Below are 14,242 nucleotides of genomic sequence, written 5' to 3'. Positions count from 1 at the left end.
TTTCAGTCTGCCTCCAAGGTCACCATCTGCTGTCCTCTTTTTCTCTAACAACGAAAACTGAATGAATGGGAGCCACGAAAGGTGGACCAATTTGTTTCCAAGACCACAGTGATGGGTCTCGGAGAAGGCTGGTGTTCTGTTTAGCAAAAATAAACATGGATTTTTATCTATGAGGTTATTAAGTCCAAAGCCCGCACACTCACCCCCCTCCTCTCCACAGCCCCGTGGCCGTGATTATTGTTCCGCCTAGCTATTGACACTCAATTACCTTGTGATCTTCCTGGAATAGAAGCCGTTCAATCTGTAAATTTCTGTTTCTAGAATGTTGAATGAGTGTGCTGCAAACCAATTGGTTGAGTAAACAGCCCTTGTGTCTCGAATACAGACGCTGCAAATGATTTATTGTCTCCTCAACATTGCTTGCAGATGAAAGGACTGAAATTGCGGATATATCATAATACACTGTCATACTGCATGTCAGGGTGCATTGGCTATTTCTGGAAGTGCAACCTATTTGGCGTCCTTGAAGTGCGGTGATGTCGTTCTTCCATCTTCAACAGTAATTTCTCCCCACCTCACATCAATATTACCACCTTAAACATGTTGCCTAACCATTTCATGAGTTTGTATTTTCAAAATTCTTTCCAAAGCGTATGTTAGGAATGTCTTTTTGCTGAAAAATGAATAAATCTGGATGAAGTCAGCCATTGCTCTTCGAGCTAGCTCTGTCAAGTTCAAGCTAGGCGTTTCGTTGCTCCAATTCAAAGAAAAGTGAGGAAATTTGGGAAGAGTGCCGAAAATATGCACAGATCTTTCTAGACTAAATGATAGATTTATAGGGGCAAAACACACCACAATTAATTCATCAGCTACACGCTAAAATCGCTAAAATATGTGTTAATTTGCGAAGATTCTCTCGTTGAACAAAACCTTTTAAGGCTATCGTGAAGTTTTGCTTGCAGCAGAGCTTATTTTTGTCAATATCCAAAATCCAATGGAAAAATCTCAAAGGCTTTTTGCCAAAGACCCCATGGTAATGCTAATTTCCCATGAATACATATAATTTCTGCAGCATTCTCTGGTAACACATGACCAAACAAATAGGTGTTACATTGGAAATTATTTAAGTGAGATTTAAGGGTATTTAACAGATCGAGGGTTTTTAACAGTAGGTGGTTTCTTTCAGGTACACATGCTTGGGCTTTAGTAAGTCTAAATGATCCACAGAGGCAATTTGAAACGGTCCCCATGACTCACTGGTAAAATCTCTTCCACTCACAGCATCACAGTACTGTAAAAGGCTTTCCCTTCTGTCCGCCTCCTATCAGCCAGCTAAAGACATTTACAAAACTGATACACAGGGGGAAACAGTGGATATTTATAAATGGCCATCTTTTTTTACACACTGGATCAAATCTATTTCTCTTTCTAGATGGCCATGGACGCGGTCTACATTAGGATGACGGGTTGATTGCTTCATATGAACAAGACATTTAATAGGTTTTCACTGGAGTATTTAAGATGTATGTATGGGTGCTTCACAAGAGATTAACTTTACATTCCAGCTCTTTAATTTGACCAAAATGATTCCTCTATAAGCCCCAGTATTTGTGTGTAGCAGAAAATTCAATAGAATTTCCTGGTAGAGCTTGAAATCTTGTTCTTGGTGTACTTTACAGCAAAATCCCATACCTAAATCATAGTCTGTTGTCTCCTTGGGGCACCCATACTGAATTTGTATGTGCGTAAAACTGCTAGATAGAGATGAGGACTGTGTCGCTACCTTAAGTAGTAGACAATATTGACCTCCTCTCTGTCTTTGTATCTATTTGCTTTTATTGTAATTGTTCCAGATTCATTTCCGTGTCTATTTTGTGTCTTATTACAACCTAGGCGATGTGATAACACAATTGTTGCATTGCCCTGGCAGCCATTTTTACATCTCTCTCAGAACTGTCTCTGCTCATGCGAGTTGGAGGTTTTGCGGTCGTCGGGCTTTGAAAATTTGTTATGTTGCATTTTTGTGAAATCTCGCACTGGGCTGGGCCTAATCAACTGTTTTTATTGTTGTGTGTCAAGAGGACTATTTCTGTATACAGTATGTGAAAATGTTTTTATTTTTCTCTTGACTATTATAATGGGTTTTAACCTGTGGAAAAAAAAAAACAAAGGAAAAAGCTCAAAAAGAGATGAGACCAAATAAAATGTAACACTCCTGACTTGTCTGTGACCTTATTTGAATCATAGAGAAAAGGTTGAAATGAAAGAATTTTGCACCTTAGCAATAATAGCCATAAAACTTTCAAGGAAATTGTTTATTTTTTACAAGTAAGACTGACTGATTGTGTCGATGTAATTATATGAGGTAATTTTCATCCACCTTGTGGACTCACTGTCAGTTATCGAAGGCCGGCTGAGGACATGCATGTAATTATCTCTCCTGTGTTGTTCTCCTGTCATGTAAGGTAATTATTTTATGATCTCAACATAACAGTAATTATTATTTCTGTGATCACGAGGAAAGGTCTGATGTTACGCTGTCAAAAGTTTTATTTTGTGATTTTGAGAGTCTCTGGTTTGCGTTATCTCAATACTGTTTTGACAAGATCACAAAAAAACAGGAGAAAACGAGCAAGGTCCGATAGAGCTTCCCCAACTATTGCCAAATTGTAAATGTCATATTTCCATTTTTTTCTGGGAGGTCAGGCAGTAACAGTTTAAAAACAAATTTAATCAAAAAAAAAAAAGACTATATGTCATTTGACATTATTTGTTTTCTTATATCAAGAAAAAAAATGATTTTTTATGTTCACATCAAGTTTTTTTGGTAACGACTTTTCTAGATCAAAATGGTTACTATTCTGCTGATCAAGCTGATTGGGAACATAATTTGTGTATGGAAAAACAACTTTGCAATCCATCCAGGAATTGTTGATGTATATATCTATCTATCTAGCAATACGACAAAGAAATGATGAGCGTAGAGAATATGATGCATTGCTGTACATTGAACTACCCGACAGTACGTAAAAGTGTGAAAATTAGCACATTAACGCTTTGAAACCTGGAGAGACATCACTTTTCTTGTGCTCCTTTCAGGTGACTTTCGCAATTAAACCTTTGAACCAAGTACAAAGTGGTACGATTTCTTCCAAAAACATGGGTAAAAAGGCAATGAGCAACTTCGAAAGATATGTTCCACAAATTGCAGGAACACAACTTTTTTTTAAAGCTAGGGAAAAAATCTAGGGAAAAGTATAAGTATATTTATTTTTACCATGATTAATATTCTAAATCATGTTTCAGAAAATGATGATTATTTTGAAGAACCTTGGTTCTCGGTTTCCTTGTTTGTTTGTTTACCTTTTTTTGCACACATTTTCAGGTCATTTTTTTCTGCTTTTTTTCTGCTTTTTTTCTGTATTTATAATCATCATGACTGCATATTTAAAATTATGTTTCAGAACTATAAATATAAACTATAAATTGTGATTTTTAAGCACTTTTTCCAGGTTTTGATTTCATTGTTTGTTTGTTTGTTTACTTTATTTTCCTTTTTTGTGTACTAATTTTCAGGTATTTTTCTTGCACTTTTTAAATTTGATTTAATTTTTATTTTTTATTTCATGAATTTATTGCAAATTAGGCATTTTTTCTTGTGTTGCTCATTGCCTTCTTCTGATGTTTAGGAAAGAAATCATGCCAATTTGCTCAGGTTTCAAAGAGTTAAACATCTACATCAGTGAAATGCAATGTACACAATGCAGCAGGAATATTAATCGAAAAACGATACAATAGTAGAATACTGACAAGGAACATTTTACCTACTACTTTCATACTTAGAACATTTTGCTGCCAATACTTAAAAATATATACTAAATATGCAGTTTTGAATGTAGTTAAGACTTTTTGTTGTGAAGTATTTTCAGTGTTTCAGCGGCAGGGGGCGCTCGAGCTTTCATCAAACGGCTCGGAAAATTATGGAATTATTTTAAATTAAAATATTTTTTCATAATCAAACTTTTTCGTGACAGCGAATCCGACAGAGGTGATTAATACAAAAAATATGAATAATTTTAGCGTTTTTACGCAAAATTGACCCGCGGTTGACCCCTGTTTGGGTCGGATGCGCGAAGCTCGTGCACGGTGCCCCACAGCGAGGAGTTTGGCTGTGCACGTGGAAGGATTAACGCAGAGGCTAATTGACAAAAATCAACGTAAGTTTTATATTTATATTACGTTTTTTGCTCTGTGTGGCAACTTATCCTAAGTTTTGTTGCACCACTGGAGCGAAGAACTGTGGAAATTGACTGTGAGGCAGCAAAATTGCCACATCGTGATGGTAGTCAGCCTGCTGAACGGCACCTGTCACAACGCCATTTTGGGAGGAAAAAAGCCAAACAATGTGGTTACTGTCAACACCATGCGGGATTTACTAGTGTTTAATACCATATCAGGATCCCTTTTCCGGACTTACTGAAGCAGTGTTGTATCTTTATCATTGCAGCTGCACGCGAGCGGAGTTTTTCGTACTTTCCGGCCTCCGCGAGGACTAAAGAGGAGGACATTGTGACTGTGACAGTGTTCCTCTGTCACCGGTGAGTACATGTTTATTTAAAATGTCTATAACTGTTATTTGAAGGCCTTTAGTGGTATTGTTTTGATGATGTGTGTACTCTGTCATCACTTATAGTTGTGATATAGTGATTTTTCTGTGTGCCGGTTATCAGCTTAATGATGGTATTGACGTTGTGAGCCTAATGCAAGGCCGGGCTTTGTATATTATAGTATTTATCATAAGCAAATACAGCTATTGGGTACACTGTGTAAATAAAACAATGTAAAGACAACTAACATTTGTTGAATACATCTGTGAGCACGAGCGGTCCACCGATATTGTTTTTCAGGGATGATACCAATACCGATTATTTTTTATACCTTGTGAGACAGATAACCAATTTAACCGAAAATTTTGGAATATACCAAACTCCATCACAAAGCTTTGTTTAAATGCCTTTGGCAAATGTTAAATAAAAAATGAGACTTTTAACATCATATACAGCAAGTTCCCTGCACATTTTTTATATTAGGTTCAGTGAAAATGTTAAAAAAATGAAAGTAGCTCTTTGAGGTTTTACAAAGTAAAAGTTCCTCCCATGTTGACACTTGTATTGCAAGACTTTGGCTGTTGGTTGAGTGTAGTAAGCACACGAGTTTATAAATTAATTTTATCTGCAATCATTAAAATAAAACGCTGATACAGATAATTGGCAAAATACCAAATATTGACCCGGATTATTGGCCAGGCTGATAATCTGTTGTCTAGTGAGCACTGTTGTTCAAGATTTAATGCTTTTATTTGCCATTTACTTAGTTACAAATGTACTAGGTTTTAGAATTCATGTATGGATTCTTTGAGCTGTTGGTCCCTGAATGAATGTGTGTTTAACAGAGTAGTGAGGTGAGAGAAAAGGGTGTAACTTTTTATTATTATTTTTATTATTATTATTATTATATCATACCTGTAATTACAAATATCTTCCATTGAGCCTCCCTGAGTGACGAGAGGAAAATGCATGACCTTGTCTCCATCATAGATAACAATGTGAACAATATGTGAACAATATTGACAGTCTCTGGCCATACAAATGATGTCATATTAGAGTTTTTTGTTAAAGATAACATGCTTTTTAAACCCATTTGCAGGTTCTGGGGTTCTTAGGGTATTTAAAATAAATACAAAAAGGGACGCATAATAACACTGGAATGTCATCGGTATCAGATATTGACATTAAAATGAAATATCAGAATTGGCCAACCTGCCCAATATCACAATCAGATATATTTTTTTAAATTTACAAAGTGAAAATGTAAGCTAAAGTCTATGACAAACATTAAAATGCATTGTATTTTATGTCTGTTTTATGTCCTCCGCTCTTATAAATAAGAAACAGTCCTTAATGGACTGAATGTAAATGACCTGTAATGCTAACAGTAGTGATGATTGACTGCAAATTAGCTGTTTTTACCAAACAAGGGAAAACCACACGATGGCTGTAGGAAACCGTAACACTAGAATTGGCAGTTTTAATAATGGAAATGTGTAATGTTTATTTATAACTATGATTACATTTGCTGCTGATGATTTTGGACAGCTTTGCATGCTTGCATGCCATAGCATAGATATTTTTAAGTAATATTCTTCTATCAATATATTAGAGGGCACATTTCGCGCATTTTTTAATATTGCATCCTCCCTAAAATGCAATTACTGTCTTGTAGGGGTGAGAATTGCCAGAGGCCCCAAAATACGATATTATCACGATTCTGTAGTCACAATATTATTGTGATTTTAAAAGTTTTTATGCTGGTAATACAATAACACAGCGGACACGCCCCAGCATTTCAGATCAGCGAATACTTTGCATTTTTTCATGATTTTGAGACCTTCTTTTACATATTTGGCGATTTTTTTGATCACTCAAATTTGGTCAGGTGTACAACAACATATCTTTCTGTGATGTGACAAACTCAGAACAAATCTTAATCATATCTTTAATCAACTTATGCCTTTTTATGTGGGTATATATAGCAGCCTTATACCTGTTGTGTTTTTCTAAGGTTATTATAGATAAAAAAATAAAAATAATAAACAACAGGACTCTATGTTGTTACTCAGTGCCACTCTCATCAGGATGAATAGGGTTTTAGGGGCATCCATTTAGTTTTTCTGTGAGTTTAAGTTGACTCAAAGATTTAGCCGTTCACAAAATGCGAATGTCTGTCAGTCTCTGTACTGTCGATACACATTATGTCCTAGATGTATTCTATAACTGCTTACAATTGGCCTGATATTCTTCTGCAGTATTCCTGCAACAACTTTATTGATTTCTCAGTTGTTGTCCAGACCCTGAGGCAGGAGAGCTGCTCCAAACCGTCATGCTCTCTCCTCCTTATGGTTCACAGTTTTTAGGCGAATGTATATACATTTCTTTTTCACTGATTGAGATGGATAAAAGTGTCCAAAACGACTATTATCTTTGATACTTCAGGGAGTAAATATTTGAAACGCTCTTCTTTATGGCGTCAGGCCTAGAATCAAATGTAATCAGAGGAGGAAACATCAGTGTTTGCCCCCTTTGTCCCCCCTTATTGCATTTTTCTTCTCAGTTAGACTAAGTAGTTCTGTGTCAAAGGCAGCTAAGCAGAGAACATTTGAGAAAGACAGAGAAAAGTTTATTCTCACTCTTCATTAACGTTAATAAGATGTTCTCCTTTGGGAAATAGGAGACCCCTGATTAGTGGAAGCCCAATTTGATGGAGAAAAATTAGATCCTGTCGCTCAGCTTTTTATGTGATGCTGAACACGATCTTTTGAGCTGTGAAGAGAAAGAAAAAAAACATTTTAAGTTAGCAGGTTTATTGAGAACATAAAGAGGCTCCACTCAGCAGGTTGATAGTGTTGAAGATGTCTGATATTAAAATTATAAACAGCAGTTTCATAGGAATATCTTAAAAGGTCATCTGTATATTTAACATATAAACTCGTTGGACTATTTTTTCTTGTGAAAGCGCAATGCACTGGTTTTAAACAGTTTTTAAGAGGAAGAGAAATGGAATTAAAACTGCACTCACTGATTTTTATTTTTGGCCACTGGTGGGCAGTAAAATACGTTTCAAACAGGGTGCAGACATATTATCACCTTGTATAGTTAAACTAATCCTAATTTAAAAATGTATCAGACCCAAAGCGACATACGTGTTCAACTTTAGAATTTGTAATTTGTTTTTGGTCACATGACTGATGTCAGTAGGGCTGGGTAAAAAAAAAAAAAGATTCATCAATGCATTGCAATATATATATTTTTCCAAATCAACATCGATTCATAAAATGCTGAATTTGATTATTTCCGTTGTAATGATGCCCTGCTCCCACGGGGGGCAGTGTGAGTGTGATTGACGTTGTTCGGAGGCACCGCCTGACCCCCAAACCTCGTCTACAATTTATTAATTAAAATGGCGCCAGTGGCAGGAGATAACAACGCGCGAATATAAACAAAGTGAGAGAGCACAAACATTTGACAGCTCACAGACAGGTGACAGCTGGTTCGACATAATGAAAGACACTGCAATGACAGATAACATTCAAATGTAAGTTCTTATGATGTACTATATACTAGTACTACTATCCCTGCACGAAGCTAAATGGATAAATGAGTGAAAAAATGTCAACCAATATTTGAACAAATGATGCCGTAGAATGGCTTAGTATGTCCCAGTTGTATGCATACTGCATGCAACAGTATGTACTTTGTAGGGCAGCTGCAATACGTACTAAAAGTAAAAAGAAGCTAAATCTGGATCACAAACAAATGCAGGTAGACAAATCCTCTGTATACAAACTACAGTCAGGCTCCTTCAAGCAAGACTCCTGCAGGAGATGCAACCTGCACGCCAGTCAGGTATGTACACATAGACTATATATATAATTTACAGTTCTACATCTTAATAGTGTTGTGTAGGGCTTGTTTTATTCACATGATTTTATTAAAGGATAGGTTATTTTTATTTTATTATTTATTTATTTATTTTATTTTAAAACTGTATACTAAGTCTGCTGTATGTAGTGAAATAAATGTACAAATAATGTATGTAGTTCCATATAAGAATTTAATGATCTGGAAAAATAAAAGATTTGTTATTGTAATGTAAATGAATTCATTTCTGGAAATGTGGACCCAAAGGACAAATTCCATGACGGTATGGAGACCTTTTACTCCTCAAGTCACTGAGGCTTCCAGAATGGATAAAAACTATTTCAGTTTAAATATACAAAGAATGAAAATAATGAGTGTGTGCACACACATAGTATATTTTGGTTGTGTTGTCTTAGTGAAGAGAACTATATTATAAAACTATGCTTTGCTTATATAATGCATTTGCTTTTTTTTTTTTTTTTTTTTAGCAGAGTGGACTACTAAATTCAGCAGACCATGAGGCAGCTGAGGAACAGGAGCAGCAGGAAGAACAAGAGGATAATGATGTTTTAATGTCCAAATGCCTTTTGAGTGACACAGACATGGTCTGTATTCATGTTCATGATAATACGTTAAAGTTCTCACTGGTCTTTTATCATGTCCAGCATTCAGTGTCTTATTGTGTTGTCCAAAATGAAGGCACTTTATGCACTTTAATTGTAGTTGCAAAAAAAAGAAAAAAGCACAGTGTGCCTTTGTTTACATTTCAACTCAAGCTAAAAGAAATTATGTGCATTTAAGTGCACAGTACAGTTATGTTTATTACTTTTGTGCTGCAATTTTGGGTCGGGCAAAAATGTGCACCTTTCTGTACTTTCAATGTTTTATTCTTTGTTTATTAAAGAATAATGTAATGGTAAAATAAGTTTTGGTGTGAGTTTGTTCTAAATCAGTACAGATAATGCACACTTTATTGAACACATATCAGAAGGTATTCTAATGAAATATCTGGGTATTTCTAACATCACACATTACTAAATTGATATTGAAACAATTGAATCAAAATCGAATCGAAATCGAATCGTGACCCAAAGAATCGAAAATTGAATTGAATTGTGAGGTTCTTGACAATACCCAACCATAGATGTCAGTCCAATATTCAACTCCCTTTTTGCTCAGATTTGGTCCAGCTCAGTCACCAGACGAAAATATTGGCATTGCATATGAGTTGACTTTGTTATTGGGAATTGGAAGGGATGGTGGATGGCGAGATGTTTATCAAGCTGCAGACCTCTGTTCCTGACCAACAAACATATCTGGCAGTTTTTTAGTGACTCACCGCTGTGTTAAATAGAGACATCGCTGCGTTTTCTTCATTGGTGCATTTCCAGTGTTTTTTTTTAGCCACCAAAACCAGGTATTTTGAGCCAAAACATGATATTTTCTTAACAATAACCAAGTGGTTTTCAGGGTTTCCTACACATTAACACATCTGCTGCCATAGATACATTTTCAATTTTTCATTGCTGCATCATTCATTATGAGTGCTGTTGAAATATATATACTGTTTAGTTATTAATTGCACCACAGTCTTAAGCACAGACCGAGCAGTAGAACAGCAAGCGCAGTGAAATTAATACTTAACCGTTCATTCTCCCGGCTCTAAAAGTTTGCATTTACTCACAACAATTTCTCCTCTCAAACATCAATCTGATCTGATCAGCTGTGAATAATCCGCCCTGCGAGTTCCAGACTGCTGCTGAGGAAAAAAAAAAGAACTCGTGCAGAGCTCGCCGGCCGCAAAAACCTCTGACCCCTGAGCGGGGGGGACACAGAATGATACAAAGGGAAATCCAAAGCAGACAAAACCAAAAGTTTGCTGTCATCAAATATAACTCATTTGGAGAAACGTGCATTGCCAGCATTTATTATGGAATTGGGTTGCTTGGTAACTGGTTTAGGACTCCTGAAAAAAGATCCTGCTTTAGCTACTAAATGATCAACTATATTTATCAGCTAGTAACTAACTTTATATCAATATGACCGCAGTATGACTGCTCTGAAAGTAGCATGCAGTTAGCTTACATTATCATTAGAGGCATTGTTTTTGATGTGGGTATATACATTTGAGAGGTATATAAAACTTAAAGTTTTATTTTACCCTCATTGAAAGTAATAAAATCCAATCTTTTATTCTGTTTATTGGATTTGAACAGAATACAAAGCATACAGCAAGGGAAATGTATTTAAATAAACCAAGTACAAAGAAAACAAAACAAAAACCAAGCACTGAGTGCTCAGTGGTGACGACACTGCAGAGCCACACCACTGCGCTTTATAGACTTTCATTCACAGTGTCCATGGCAACAAGAGCCTTGGAGACTTGCGCCAGGGTAGAGGAGGGTCAGGCGTTGCAGCGAGTTTCTCCATCACGTCCTCGCTGACGCTGCTGATTCTCCATTCACTGTGTTATCCAGTTGACTGACAGACTTGATAAGAAGGGAGCGAGTCGAAAGAAAGTGCGACTCCGTGTCTCAGCGCATCCAGCGAGGTCAAAAACATCACAGAGGCACCTCATTCCATTCCATCTTGTCTTCAGTCGAGATGGCAAGTCACATACGGCAAGAGACAGAACATCTGGGGCCAGATGTAAACATCTCCGACATATAAACTTGTGTTTATACATAGATAAGTGTGTGGTGAGAATACATGCCTTAAATGTAGTTGAGTTTCAGGAGAAAATGCCATGAAAAGAAAAGTCTCAGGTGCAAGGCCACGGGGACTGTGGTAAAACTGTAAAAAAAAAAAAAAAAATCAGCCAAGCATATTTTCTGCTCCTCAAAATAAGGCACTGCCTTTTCGTCTCATTTATACTTGTTTCTGTTTGTTTTATTGTAATTTATTGAATACAAAAGTAAGAGGAGAACAGAGCAAAATTTCAAGATTGCCTTGTCAGATTTACTTGTCAGATTGAATATCTTCCCACATTTTGCGCTTGGCAGGTGTTCATTTTGGACCCTGCAAACGCTGCTTTGTTTCATGTATGTATCCTAACAGTTTGTATATTTGCAGTTTTCCCTTTTGAATGATTAATACAGAGTACCACCACCTGCCAACATGTAGAGTTACTTCCTGTCATGCTGATACAGAACATACTTGCTAGTTAGCGGTCGGCGTTAGTCTTTGCAGTTTGATCAAGTGCAACTTTGTGACCGAGACATGGCCTTAGGAGACGCAACAGTTGTTCTTTATCTCCACTACTTCTTGGATGACTGTTTTGTTTGTCAGACTGTTGTTTTTTTTTCTTAAGCAAAAACACGGGTAGGAGGAAATGCGCAACTTAAGCAGAAATTACCCAAGAAATTGTAAGGAATTAGTAAAAAAGTATGAGAAACTTACCTGATAAACAGTTAAAAAAGACAAAGAAAATTAAAAACCTGAGAAAAAAAAACCAGTTAGTGCAGGAATGCAGGTAATTCTCACAGGTCACAAACTCGTTCTCACATCAGCAAGCTCATGTTAAATATAAACCCACAAGAAAAGATTTTAATTAGGCTCAGAAATAGTTTCTCAAAGGCCACCTTTCTGCAGTGAAAATGGCAAAATTAACATTCATGTCATATTTGGGGTTCAACTGAGGAGCTGTCTGTAGGTGAGTAAAGTGATATGAAAATCACTCTTCGGGGGGTCGAATGAGTCATTTCAGCAAGAGCAGAGAAAGCAATGTTTTTCTATCCTAGTACTTAACATTCACTCTTCTAAAGTGTTCATGTTTGCATTTGAAATTTTTGTTTGGAAAAAGAACTTTCTATTTATAATACAGTTGTGGGCTGTCAAAAGTATCCAACTTGTTACTAATTACAGTTTCCCACAGATGCAGTATGTATGTGTGGCATTAGCTGATGGGAGGGGGGGACTCTGTGTTACCTTCCTAAATTGTGACATTTTTGGATCGTAAGGCAGCGCAGACAGAACTTGTTTTTTTTTCCCCTCAGCAGCAGTTTGAGCAGTTTGAAGGCCTAGACACACCAAACTGACACCAGAGAACAACAGCCCCCTGCTGCCTTGCCTCAACTCACTGTGTCTCGGTCAAAAAGTTGCGCATGAACACACCAAACTGACAGCTAACCAGAACATCTGTTCTGCACCTGCGTGAGAGGAAGTAATTCTCCATACCAGCAGATGGTGGTCTCTATATTCATCACTCAGAAAGAGAAACTGGGAGACCGACTTGACCATAGTTATAGAAACATTATGATTTTGGTTTGATTTATATTTTGGTTTGACTTTCGTCTGCCTGAGCGCCATATTGAGGAGGTCAAGATCTGCTAGTAAATAAATACATGTGTATTGCAAAATGGAGATTTAAGACAAAGTTGACTGTGAGTCCTCATGACCCAATTTTCTGAAATACCAATCAAAATGATTTAATTCAGCAACAGGTCTGCCACTGACGGGCTCCGCCACTGATGGGCTCCGCCGCCACTGCTGCTGCCGCCTCCACTGCTGCTGCCGCCTCCACCGCCAACCCCTTCACCGTTTCAACGTGCTTTATCAGCAGGAAGCCGACTAGTGTTGACGAGGGCCAACGGTGCTGCACACACTGCAGTGACGACAGCCATGGACGCTCACTGAAGGGCCGACATTGACCGACAGTGGACCATCAGCTTGGTGAGTCATGGCTTTTATTCGGGGAGTAGTTAATTAATCTGTCAGTCCAGTGAAAAATGATCAGATGGATGGATGCAGTGTGTAGTTATTGCTGACACAGAATGACAGTGTATGTGTAGTGGTAGCTGATGATGGATGGGGGCGACTTTTGTTGTTTTTTTCTTTTTTTTTTTTGCATCTTTTTGTATCATTCTGTGTCTTCTCCAAATGTTTTTTGCGGGTCTGTGAATGCAGCACAGAAGGCGGAGCTCTCCATGAGTTCTGTTTTCTTCCTCAGCAGCAGTTTGTCACTTGCAGGGTGGATAATTGATCTGTTGATCCATTCCCAGCTGATCAGATCAGATCGATGAATAAGAGGGACAGTTTTTTGTAAGTGAATGTAAACTTTTAGACCCAGCAGACTAAACAGTTAAGTCTCATTTTCTTTTTTTTAAGGTTAGGTTTTTATTATTTTCAATGCGTTAAGTACGTAACAAACACAGGTAGTGTCAGAGAGATGGCAAAAATATTGGCATAGTGAGGATGTCCATCTAAACTGGTACTAATGGTGTCTACGTGAAGGGTCTTACAGACAGCCCATTTTGACAATTTCTTTTTCAAATTCTGATTGTTGTATTCCCAGTTCATCTGTGAGTCTTTCTGTGTCAAATATCTCCAGCCCAGCCAATTTTTTCCAGAGTAGGCGGGTCCTCCTGGCGACATCTCTTTCTTAGTTGCTGCTATTAGAATTTTAACCAGATATCGGTCTTCATGTTGGACATTGTTCCTTGTAAAGTCCATCAGTTGTCTTTGCTATTTCATAACCTAACATCAGCTTGAACTCCATCAATACATTATTCCAGTATTTCTCCATTTTCATACATTCCTATAAAACACGATATATATTCTCCCTGCACTGTCTCCAGCATGTCTCTGGAGTATGTGTATATTTACATTTAGTCTTGGGAGTAATGAAATATCTGATTATGTTCTTCCAACACAATTCTTTCCACAGCTTGGAGCTGGTGGTTGATTGCGGTGTGTTACACATTATTATACCAGTCTTCATTGGATAACTGTATTTTGCTTTCTTTCCCATTTATCTCCAATATACA

At 37.1% G+C, this 14,242-nt stretch overlaps 1 long non-coding RNA gene across 1 annotated transcript; it reads left to right on the top strand.

Annotated features, from left to right (window-relative positions):
• The first annotated feature begins 4,158 nt into the window (after nucleotides 1-4,158).
• LOC121961973 lies at nucleotides 4,159-9,021 on the top strand. Its single transcript, XR_006107101.1, has 3 exons — nucleotides 4,159-4,217; nucleotides 4,508-4,598; nucleotides 8,966-9,021. It is a non-coding gene; the product is annotated as an uncharacterized LOC121961973 (long non-coding RNA).
• Nucleotides 9,022-14,242: the final 5,221 nt, after the last annotated feature.

Source organism: Plectropomus leopardus, chromosome 23 (genome assembly GCF_008729295.1).
Source record: "Plectropomus leopardus isolate mb chromosome 23, YSFRI_Pleo_2.0, whole genome shotgun sequence".
In the NCBI taxonomy this organism is placed as follows: domain Eukaryota; kingdom Metazoa; phylum Chordata; class Actinopteri; order Perciformes; family Serranidae; genus Plectropomus; species Plectropomus leopardus.
Note: the sequence above shows the minus strand (reverse complement) of the source record. Positions and strands in the feature narration are given on the sequence as shown.